Here is a 12,727-nt window from a genome sequence, read left to right as displayed (position 1 = left end):
TTAGTGATGTCACTAACCCAGGGGGAAACTCGTGTAGTTCCTACCAGCCGTTTGTTGTAGTCCTTAAAAAACGATTTCTTTAAAAGCAAATATCTCCCTTCGCTTTGAACTTTCAGCGTTGTAACTTTGCAGATGTTGTTTATGCTCAAACAGCAACATTACACACTAACTAAAGTTAGAAAAGTGAAATCATAATCAACCACCCCTTTAATAATCGAAAAGCATTAATCCGACAAATACAAAACCTTTGATTAATTACAATCTTTGTATTTGTAGGTTGTATGGTCTTATACAGGTAATGATTGGAAGAAGCACCCTCCACCCAGCTTTTTGTCTCTGCACTTTGCAGGAATATATACAAACTCCACTTCTCCTTCAGTACTCAGTTCAGAAGAGTCAAGCTCATTTTACCTTGAAAAAGGAATCAATTTAGACGACTACTCCAGGTTACAGCAGGATGTTTACTGGGCCGGGCCTGACAGAGTAATCACAAATGTGTCCATGAGTACTAGTCCAGGCCACACCAAATTCATCATTCAGAACCTGAAAGAGAGCTATCAAATTGGTGAGGAGCTTTATGTTACGGTGCACGCAAAGGATTTTTACAACAAATCCAAGCTTTATGGAGGCGACTTTTTTCAAGCCAAGCTATTCTGGTCTAAAACTAAGGTCAGTTAATGTACACATTAGATTAACTAAAACTACTTGCCTGATTTATTGATCTCCCTGCGAGTTGTACTGAGAATGTACTTCTGTCACAGGCCAGTGTTTTTGGGGAGGTGGTGGACCTGCTCAATGGCTCCTACTCTGTACGTTTCCTCTTGCCGTGGGTCGGCGAGGCACAGGTGGCTGTGCGTCTAATTCACTCCAGTGAAGCTGTGCAGGTCCTGAAGCATCACAGAGATACTGACTCTGACAGAGTGTTCTTTAAAGGATATTATGAGGGACCAGGACCAAATAAGACCAGGCTGAGTGAAACAGTGATGTGTAATGTAAAGTGGGACAACAATGGACTAGAGCGTATGGGAACAGAAGACTGCTGCTGTGAATACAACGATCCCCGTACCGAAGAAACTTGGCGCTGTCAGAGACCCAAATCGCTGCCATGCAGTTCCCTTGTGTATCACTCTATGGGTGGTTATAGAAACCGCCTGACTAATAAGGAGAAAATGCTTATGTGAGATTAAAGAACTCTTGATTGACTGTTTGATTGATATATTTGATGCATTTGAAGGCAGTATGACAAACATGTTCTCTTTGGCAGGAAGCAAACTAACAAAGGTATCAATGAAGATAAAAGGATCATCAAAATTTTTCATTCCGAGGGAAATGAAACTATTGGTATGTTGGTCAATGGTTTAACCCAGCAGAATAATACAGTACAAGGAGGCAGATATGCTGGGAAATGTGTTGCACATAATTAATTTTCTGACATTTAGACAATGCAAGTCATATAAAATCTCCAGTTCAGGCAAATTTTTGAAAACGTATACCTTTGACACAGAACTTACATTTACTCGTCCTGCAGATGTTACAGAGAAATGTCACCCTGGTTTACACACTCCAGTTCCAGCTGGCTTCTACTTGAATGATGTGTGGACGTCATTCGTCTGTAGCACCCGCCATTTTACAACCCAAACGACAACAGAGTGCCTGAAAGACAAACACATCTACATGATGGGAGACTCTACTATGAGACAGTGGTTTGAGTTCTTTGTGAAAGCAATACCAAGTGAGATAAATAGTTGCTTATTTGTTAATTATAATTATTTATACAGTGCATAGATGCATAAATTGTGGGTCTGTTTTTCAGCCCTGAAGCAGATGAACCTGCATGTCCAAAATCAGTCAGGGCCGCTCATTGCAGTGGATGTGGATAACAACATTGACTTACACTGGAGGGCTCACGGCGTTCCTGTGCGCACTCTGAAAACAGCATTCGCTGATCTGCACTACATCAGTAATGAGATCGATGACCTGGCTGGAGGATCCCACACAGTCATTATGTTCAATCTGGGACCCCATTTCACCACGTACCCTCTGGATTTCTTCACCCATAGAGTGTTGAGGATTCGCAAAGCTGTTCTAGCATTGTTACAGCGGGCACCTGATACAACTGTTATAATCAAGACTGTCAATACTGGCTATAAGGTAACGTTAACGCACTTCAAAAGCAGACGCTTCAAATAGTAGCGTAAAATAACTTCCTCTGTAGCCTGTATCAATGGCAGGACATGTGGCAGAGGATTGTTGTGATATATTGATGTACAGTTAATCACAGATATCTATAAATTACAGGAACGTCTGTCTGTCTGTCTGTCTGTGTGTCTGTCTGTCTGTCTGTCCGTCTGTCTGTTAATCGAATATCTCTCGAACCGTTGGTCCGATGGATTTCAAACTTGACAGGTGTCTTGATTCGGCACGAGTAAGTGCAGTGCCGAGTTTGACATTGTTTGGATTAGAAATGAAAAAGATATCGTTAAATATATCTGTAAAAGAAGCACACATTGAAGTTGTGGTTTAAAAATAAACATTCTGACATTAGAGAGGGTTGTGGTTTAAAAATAAACATTCTGTCAGCTAAATATTAAGGCCGTGTGTCCACCAAAGCGTTTTTACTCGCGCCTGGCGTACGTTTTCAATTGTTTTCAATGGGAGCGCCGCGTTTTTTAAACGCCATGAGCTCAACGAGGCGCTGAGCGTGTATTTAATTGATGTTTTATTAACAAGGTTCGGGAGGAACACGTTCTAATGATCAAACAATCAAGTCATTCCAGCCAGCTGTCAGCAATCAGTAATCAACAGGTCCACTCAATCAGCACGAGTAAAGCCTATAAATATACTCAGTCGACTCACCCATATTCCTCGACAGTTTTCAGCATTTGGTTTACCGCTTTGCTACGATGTCCCAAATGCAGTTTTCACCATCCGATGACGAGCTTAACCATGCTCCGGTTCCTCCGCCGCCATCAGCTGGCCCCAGGACAACCTCTCCACCGGATACCGCCTCCAAGCCCCACGTTTCATCTCGCGGGCGCCGGTCTGCGCAAGCAACCCCTCGCACGCCAAGACGCCGAGGTTTACCCTCACCTCCACCGGCGAGGACTCCAGCTTCCTCCCCGGCATCCTCCTATCGTTCGGCCGTACCAACGATTCCGCCTATTGGGAAGTGGACAGTCTTGAGTCTGAGACAAGCGCTGATAAACTCTGATATTCAGCCCTCGCGCAGGATGACTAAAGCGCAACTATACAACTTATACGTTACCTTGCAATCATCAAATCTCTCTCCTAAATCCACCCCAGGTTCCAAGGCGGCCAGCAGGCCGGGAAAATCTCGTGAGGCCCCGAATTCGCCTCGCCCGACTCCGCCACCTTCCCGTGCAAGATTCGGTTTGCCGCACGCTTCAGCCCGCGGCGCCAGGATTTCTGCGAGCCTGGGTCGCGCTCCAGATTCCACCGCCACGAGACCTCACTCGCCTCCCGCTTCAGCTGAGCTTTTCAGCACGGCGCTTCCCGCCGCAGTGCCATACACAGCTGGGCCCGCCGGGTCACCCTCTGCCTCCCAGTGTTTTCCTCCTGCTGTTTCTAACTCTTTTCCTCTGCAGTGGCCTCCGGCTCCCATAGCAGACGCTAGCGTGAGGCTGCCTCCGCTAGCGGTGCAGGCTCAAACTTTCCACCACCTTCCCGCGACTACTGCTAACCCCTCCCATTTTCAGTGGCCTGCAGCTCAAGCAAGTGCGAGACCGCGTCCGCCTGCAACACAGGCTCAGGCATCTCATTTATTTCCTCCTTTTCCCCCTTATGCTTTTCTCAATTTTCCTTCTCAAGCCCCACAGGCCGACTTAAGCGTGAGGCTGCCTCCGCCGATAGTCGCAGCCCAGGCTTCTCTCCCTTACAGCTCTCTCTTAAATGCCAAATCACAATATTCTCTTTTCACAGCTACCCCGATGCCAGTCCCACCAAACGCTGTCGCTCTGGAGCCTCCCCCAGTGACTCAAAACATCCGAGCACAGATTCTGGCAGGTGCGGATGTAGACCTTTCACATTTACTTTCTCTGCTTCCCGTATCCGATTCTAACCGTCAGTTAGACTGCGGGGATTTTTCAGTCACTTTAAAAAACCAGAATACACATTCATCACGTTTACTTTCTTTTTCGGAGTTTTCAATCGCTTTCAGCCACTTCACAGAAATCATTTGCTCAGCCTTCCCTCATAGGCGACGCGAACTGAACGACTATTTAGCGCTGATAGCCGAGCTCGCGTTGTCCTACGGGGGAGGGCACTTTTACACATATCACAAACTCTTCTCAGCAAAATGCGCTGTTAGGGTTTCACAGTGGAACCAATGCCCATACTGGGGAGCACTAGACACTGACCTGCACAGCAGAGTTTTCCTTGGCTGCAGGAATATTTCTTGCGCGGTCTGCAGGTCAGTGGCACATTCCACAATATCGTGCCCTCAAGTTAACCCCTCCGTTCCTCCATGCCCGGAAACGGGACCAGTCAAATCCACCAGCTACACACCAAGACCGGCGACTAGCAACCCATATCCACACGAGGCTAATTTCCGCTCCAGAGCACTTACGGACAGCAAACAGCCTTGCAACAATTTTAATATCGGCAAGTGCACCAGGCAGCGTTGTCGGTACTTGCACATATGCAGCTTCTGTGGCGGTGCTCATGCCCGTCCTGTATGCCCTGTCTTTAAAGATGTCAATAAAAAATCTAAAAATTATTTATCGACTCCCGTGAATATTTCTCGCCTTTCTATCGAACTAGCTCACCACCCGGACTCTGACTTCACTAAATATCTGCTGTCTGGCCTACAACACGGTTTTAAACCGGGAGTGGTTTGTCCGCTCTCCCAAAACATAATCTGCGATAATCTCCAATCGGCTCTCGCCGAGCCCAACGTGGTAGACAACCTGATTAAAAAAGAAGTCGAGTCAGGCTTCATGATTGGCCCTTTTGACGAGCCTCCTTTCAAAGTTTTTCGCATTAGCCCCATTGGAGTGGCTACGAGAAAGTTTTCAGGTAAGAAACGCCTCATAGTCGATCTGTCAGCTCCACATAAATCCCTGTTCCCAAGCATTAACAGCCTGATCCCACTCGACGAATTTTCTCTCAAATATCACGACGTAGAACACGCAGTCGACCTCATAAAAATCGTGGGTCGGGGTGCCTGGCTCGCAAAAATTGACATCACTTCGGCTTTTAAAGTGATGCCCATCCACCCGGATTCATGGCACTTATTCGGAGTGCGCTGGCATGGGAAATTCTATTTCGCCGTACGCTTAACTTTTGGATGCAAAAGCAGCCCCAAAATTTTTGACATGCTATCTGAAGCCATTTGCTGGATCTTGTCAAACAATTACGCAATTCCTCACCTCATTCACCTGCTGGACGATTTTCTAATAATTTCGCCTCCCGGCGCCATTCCAGCAGCCCAGATCCTCACAGTTCAAAGAGTATTTGCCGAGCTCGGAATTCCCATCGCCCAGGAAAAAACCATGGGTCCCGCCACATCCATCGAGTTCCTTGGCATTAAGCTAGATTCAGTTAAATACCAGGCCTCCCTGCCCAAGGAAAAATCGATAGAATAATCCTCATCTCATCTACCCTCGTAGACAGTTCAAAGTGTTCCAAACGCGAACTCCTATCCATGCTCGGCCACTTAAACTTCGCCATGCGCATTATTCCACAAGGCCGCCCTTTCATTTCTCATCTCCTCTCTCTCGCGTCTTCAGTTCACGCACTAGAGGATCTCATTTCCCTAACTCCAGCATGCCACGACGAACTCAGGCTATGGATAACTTTTCTTAAACAGTGGAACGGCCTATCATTTTTCTATAAGGATCTAATTTCCTCCCCCATCGACATCCAGCTGTTCACAGATGCAGCCCCCTCAGTCGGCTTTGGGGGGTTCTGCCAAGGACGCTGGTTCGCGTCTACGTGGCCCCCCCAAATACAGGACACGCTACAGTCCTCCGCATTATTCGAGCTCTACCCTCTCGTAGTAGCAGCCTTCCTGTGGGGGAAAGAATGGACTGCTAGCAGTATCGTAGTGCATTGTGACAATGAAGCTACAGTCCAGTGCATTAATAAAGGCCGTTCCCATTCACCCGCACTGATGCCACTTCTAAGACGTCTAATCTGGATTTCAGCATGTGATCAATTTATCTTAATTGCTAAACACATCCCCGGGTCAAAAAACCAAATTGCTGACTCTCTGTCTCGCTTTATGTTTCAGAAATTCAGGATGCTGGCTCCAGAGGCAGACAAGCTACCAACTCCAGTACCTCATTATTCGGAATTAATATTCCCATAACCCACCCGCAAAAATCCCTCCTCAACATATCGCTCGACACCATTCTCCAAGCAGTTTCCCCCAGAACTCTCCAATCCTATGTGACCGCATGGAGATGTTTTAAAGCCTTCCACCTTTCTTACAACACGCCATTCCCTGATTTTTCCCTCCTTACAATTACCTCCTTCATCTCTTACCTTAACAGCGTTAAGAGCCTCCAAGTCGGGTCCATCAAAAGTTACTTAAGCGGCATCCAATTTTTTCACAAATTGATTCACGGCGCCCCCTCACCGGAGATAAATAATTCACAAACCTCCCTCTTAATTAAAGGCATCCAACGATCCCAGCCCACCCGCCCGGACACCAGACAACCCATAACGTTAGATATTCTTACTAAATGCATTCATACCCTCCGCTCAGGCTACCGATCCCTTAATACCTCTCGCACACTTGACGCCATGTTTATTCTAGCTTTTTTTGGTTTCCTAAGATGCTCTGAACTGGCTATCACTTCCAGATTCGACCCAAAAATCCACCCAAACATCTCAGATCTTTCAGTGCTTGACAGCGAAACTATCTCTTTTCTGATCAAACAAAGCAAAACAGACCAAACCAAAAAAGGCCACTTCATATATATTTTCAACCTCTCGTCACCAATTCAACCTTTCCAAACTATACTAGCATACCTCCAACTGAGAAACTCTCATGCTAAATCCCATCTCGAACCCCTGTTCATAGACGACTCTAACAAACCCGTGACACGCTTTTGGTTCCAAAAACACCTAAAATCTGTTCTCCAACTATCAGGCATCCCAGCAGAGAATTTCTCCAGCCATTCCTTCCGCATCGGGGCAGCAACCTCAGCAGCCCAAAAAGGCCTCTCCCAACAGCAGATCCAAGCGCTTGGAAGATGGTCCTCAGACGCGTTCCAAACCTACATCAGAACTAATCGTTTCCATATCAAAAAAGCCCACCAAATCCTCATCGGTAAAAAAAAAAAAAAAAATTCTGAGTATCCATGTCTTCTCTTTCTCCATCCAGCGAGTATTGATCTCCCAGCGGACACAGCGAGAGCCTTCCAGGTCAAGCGTCCATGTCTTCTCTTTTCTTCGTCCAGCGAGTATTGATCTCCCAGCGGACACAGCGAGAGCCTTCCCGGTCGAGCATCCATGTCTTCTCTTTCTCCGTCCAGCGAGTATTGATCTCCCAGCGGACACAGCGAGAGCCTTCCAGGTCAAGCGTCCATGTCTTCTCTTTTCTCCGTCCAGCGAGTATTGATCTCCCAGCGGACACAGCGAGAGCCTTCCCGGTCGAGCATCCATGTCTTCTCTTTCTCCGTCCAGCGAGTATTGATCTCCCAGCGGACACAGCGAGAGCCTTCCCGGTCGAGCATCCATGTCTTCTCTTTCTCCGTCCAGCGAGTATTGATCTCCCAGCGGACACAGCGAGAGCCTTCCCGGTCGAGTATTTATTTCTTCTCTTTTTCTGTCCAGCGAGTATTGATCTCCCAGCGGACCCAGAGACAGCCTTCCCGGTCGAGTATTTATATCTTCTCTTTCTCCGTCCAGCGAGTATTGATCTCCCAGCGGACACAGCGAGAGTTCCCCAGGTCAAGCATCTTCATCTCCTCCTCCTCCGTCTAGCGAGTATTGATCTCCCAGAGGACGTAGCCAAACCCTCCCAGTCAAGCATCTACGTTTTTCTCTTTCCTGACTGGTGAGGCTTACCCTTTCCGATGCCGTGACCATTGCCACAAGAACCCTCCCGTTCGAACATCCATACTTACCCGTCCGACACCGTAAGCATTGAACTCCCGTCGGACGCCGCGAGAGCTCTCCCAGCCAAACAACCAGGCTCTCCTTGAAATGCCAGCCCGCCAATCTCTGCGCTCTTTTCGGGGGGTCTTTAAGCAGGCGGCTGTCCTTTATTTACTTTGCTTTATGGGGAGTACTCTGGGTTCGGGCCCAATTTCCGAGCTCGGAGCCCTCCCCCCGGACAGCACGCCAAATACGCATAACCATCTATTCTCTGATCATTTGTAAGTGTGAACTCGTGAATTGATGTTTTATTAACAAGGTTCGGGAGGAACACGTTCTAATGATCAAACAATCAAGTCATTCCAGCCAGCTGTCAGCAATCAGTAATCAACAGGTCCACTCAATCAGCACGAGTAAAGCCTATAAATATACTCAGTCGACTCACCCATATTCCTAGACAGTTTTCAGCATCCCTCCACCACCCCATCTCCTCACACTTGCCTAGTTATCTTCCTAAACAGAGATACGGGGGGAGTACTCTGGGTTCGGGCCCAATTTCCGAGCTCGGAGCCCTCCCCCCGGACAGCACGCCAAATACGCATAACCATCTATTCTCTGATCATTTGTAAGTGTGAACTCGTGAACGCTCAAGCGCTGAGCGTTCGGCGTTTTTTACACGTTGAAGCGCTGAGCGCCCGGCGTTTTTACTGGTCGCTGTGAGTTGAAAAATGTTCAACTTTTGGATAAAACGCAGCGCTCATCACTGTCACTTTTACCCAGCCGTCCAATCACAGTGGAGGAGGGGCGGGACTAATATCACACCGACCAACTGTCACAACATTCTTTCTGTACAACAACATCAACCAGCAGAGCTGACCGAACAAAATGGATGAAAAATTAATTTTCAATATGAAACAAATTATCTGCGAAATCAGTTACAAGTAAACTGTGCTGCGGATATTCTGTATCATAGCAACCAAACGTCTCAACGGAAAAAACGCTTCGCTGCCAAAACGCTCTCAAGCGCCCACTGCTAGGCGTTTTCAGCAGAGCGTCAAGCGTTTTCAGCTGACTAAAAACGCTTTGGTGGACACACGGCCTAAGTCAGCTACACTGTTTACTTCTGAAGTAAAAAAGTAGCAACTCTTTTCGAGAAATGTAGTGATTCTTTTCAAGGTTGTTATACATTTATTACAATGTAATTATACGTTTATTACAATGTAATTATACATTGTTTACAGTGTTATTATACATTTATTACAATGTATTAAATACGTTTAATTCGATGTAATTATACATTTATTACAGTGTTATTATACATTTACTACAATGTAATTATATGTTTATTACAATGTAATTATACATTTATTACAATGTAATTATATGTTTATTACATTATACATTATGATTTCCATTACACGAGAGTAGATGTTAAAACTTCATGCTGATTTGTACTCGGCTTTCGCCAAGATAAGCACAAACTAAGACGTAGCTTTACAGTAACCTATGCTTCTCCATCCATTTACGCTTTCTTCCATATGCTGATGTGAATCTCCTTCTGTCCGGCGTTAACGGCTGCAGTGTACTTGGCGCGTCAGCACACACAACGGCTGCACCTACAGTGTGGTCTCCCCAGTGGACCAGCACGACAACCGTCTGGATTGAGCTGAGTAGGGGACATCTCTAGGGTCTTCAAGTGGGCACCTTACGTCCTCAGTGTTTCGTCGACTAGCCCACGACACCTCAAGAGGGCTCGACAATGACTCTGGCGTCCCAGAGTCACCCCCCTCTGTCCCCCACTCAACTCAGCCCAGCTTACTGACCTTTACATCCCTCCTGCTGCTGAGGTTGCTCCTTCCTCGTAGTTCACATGTGACCTAACCACAATCTCACAATCTCTCCGCAACCCAACCATACGCGCCAACCCGTTTGACTAAGGCTGTCTAGCCCCACTGTCTTCGTTAAAGTAGGTTCAGTGGCATCCGCCCAATCACCAACCCTCATTCACGCAATATACACAGGAACATGATAACTGTAATTACTATGCAAACTATACAAATAAACCAACTGACTCTTCGAGTTTTTCAAGAATTCTACGAAACCGTAGCGTGGCGGCCTGTACACAGCCAGCTAGAATCTTTCCGTCTCAACCACAGTCAGTTGCTGCTCCTCTCTGCTGCTTCAGATAAGTTCTTTACTGTGCGTGCTGATCCAGACCACAAAACAATATCTGGTCGGAGGTTTGTGGTGGCAATCTCAGGTGGAAGGTCTCTCACTCACTTTCCCGATCTGCGCGCGCGATACGCGGTTTGGAGCACAATCTCTGTCTCACGTGCGCGCTCCCTCTAGATTCCGGGAGATTTTTACTAATTTGCGGCATAACTAGTCGATCACGAGTGGTTCAACGGGTAGATATATAGATAAACTAATCTTCCAGGCATTTGACCGACCAGATTGCCACTTCAGCGTGAGAAATCGGGGGTGTGGCGTGTGAGCGTGTGAAACCAATCAAATGCGTGTGTCTCACGGCCAATGCGTGAAGGTCTATAGAGTACCAAGTGTTCAAATAATTAAGGCACTCTGTGATGACAAGATCATGGATGATTTTGTGTTTCTCTGTCTTTACAATAGGATATTTTTGGCAGTGACTGGTATTCTCTACAGCTGGACAGAATTCTACACTGGGCTTTTCAGGATGTTGGCGTTTATATTATAGATGTTTGGCAAATGACCGCATGTCACTACAGCACAGAGAACATTCATCCTGGCCCTATCATCATTAAAAATGAGATTGACATTTTACTCTCTTTTATTTGCCCTTACTGAATTTAAATTAAATTATCTTGACAATTTTGTTCAATAACTGTTAATACAAGAGAAAAACTGTCTAAAAAAACACAGAGAAATCCTATTTCACTTCCCTGAGTTTAATTTCCCTAATTAAATTGTTATAAAATGGTTTAGTACATGTCAGAGACCTCATTTTTTTGTTTTATCATCCTCAAATTGGAAAAGCATGCTTATTTGACTTACTAAATAAACCTGCTGTCTGTGTCATTAATGTTTATCAAACAACTTTAATAATAGCTAATTATTAATAATCAGTTTATTTTCTAATTAATAAACTGAATATGTCAAGTCACCTTAATTTATATAGCGCTTTTAACAATATAGATTGTTTCAAAGCCGATTTACAGTGATAATAGGAAATTAAAGTAACAGATTGTTTTGGCTTCACAGCAGCTCTAGAATAACAAAAATAACAATAATGTGATTATTAATAGTAATTATTACTAATAAAATAATTGGAGGAAAAGATGAAAAGAATAATTGTTTTATAATCAAATTGTTACCCTTTGAATAAAAACGTTTGAAATGTACATTTATTGTTTCGAAACACCTTTAGGAGCTTTGTTATTCATTGTCTGCCATTTTAACGTTTATTAAGACGATAACATTGCACATGCTGTTAACCGATGTTGGGTGACAGCATTTGTTTTTACCGTTCTTGATGTTTAGAATTATTAGAATTATTATTAAGGCTAAGCGTTATGGTCAAAACCTGCTGTTGAAGGCAGTTTTACAGCCGATCGCACTAGAAAGGCACAATGGCCTGAAGAAGCTTGTCTTTAATTCGCTAGATTATTGTTTTGTGAGTCATTCACAATTCACGATATGGAGACTGACAGTGATACCCATACAACACATTTCAAAACAGATCCATACATTGAACAAATCAGAAAAATACTGACAAAAAAGGTGAAAAAAAAAGACTATAGGCTACTAGCCTACTACCTAAATAGTGTTACTTTAGTTACAAAAGGTTTAAATAAAGTGTCGGAATGTGTTATTTATTTAAAACTTTTGCATCGAGTGGTGTTTATTTCCTGTTTGATGCAAAATGTGGAATACCAAATCTTATTCTTATTCTTGCGACATTTTAAATTTGTATTGCCAAATAAAGAAACCATGAAACAATTAGATTGAACACGTCAATTGATTCACGTAAAAAAAAAAAAACTTTAAATAGGCTACATTACAATATTTATTTATTGAGATTTATCCTGAAAGGACCTTTGTCTTTGCCTGCTCTTTAACTTAATTGTCCGAACTGACCCTCCCAACCCCCCACAGGCTATATTTGAGAGGAGAGCAGCGTCTGAGGCTGACTTAAAACAAAGAGAACTCGCCATTCTAGACATTAGCATTATTAAAGTTTTTGATAATGAAGGAATTAAATCATTTAGGCTACACGTCGTAGTATTTCTGTCATTAAAGTTTATCGACTAAATATTTCATTATGTCAATGATTGAAGAATTAAAACAGAATCAGATGCTTTTGCTTAATCAGATGATGAGATGATTTATACATCGTTTTACAAGGCCAGCTTTGTCCAAGCAAAACGAAATAGGCTAGTACAAACTTCAAACTCATGTTCTTTTGTCACCCAAAATTTTCAACTCAATATTAAATTCCGCAGGAATCCTTACAACCATGTTTTTGAAAACTCTTTCTGTATAGGGAACCCCATACTTTTTTTTTCTTGGCGGTTCAGCGAAAAGAGGAGGCGTGGTCCGGCGCAAACGTTCCCTGGTGCTATTTTGCAGTTCCAGAAAACAATTCCGCCACTGACCAGGAAAAACCTAGTCTAAAGTCAGTGGC

At 44.5% G+C, this 12,727-nt stretch overlaps 1 pseudogene; it reads left to right on the top strand.

The window, feature by feature from the left end:
* The first annotated feature begins 270 nt into the window (after positions 1-270).
* On the top strand, positions 271-10,940 carry LOC130105822 (NXPE family member 3-like; annotated as a pseudogene).
* The last annotated feature ends 1,787 nt before the right edge of the window (positions 10,941-12,727 follow it).

This window comes from Rhinichthys klamathensis, unplaced genomic scaffold (assembly GCF_029890125.1).
Source record: "Rhinichthys klamathensis goyatoka isolate OS25496 unplaced genomic scaffold, OSU_Roscu_1.1 h1tg000329l_1, whole genome shotgun sequence".
NCBI lineage: Eukaryota > Metazoa > Chordata > Actinopteri > Cypriniformes > Leuciscidae > Rhinichthys > Rhinichthys klamathensis.
This window is presented reverse-complemented; position numbering and strand designations above follow the sequence as displayed.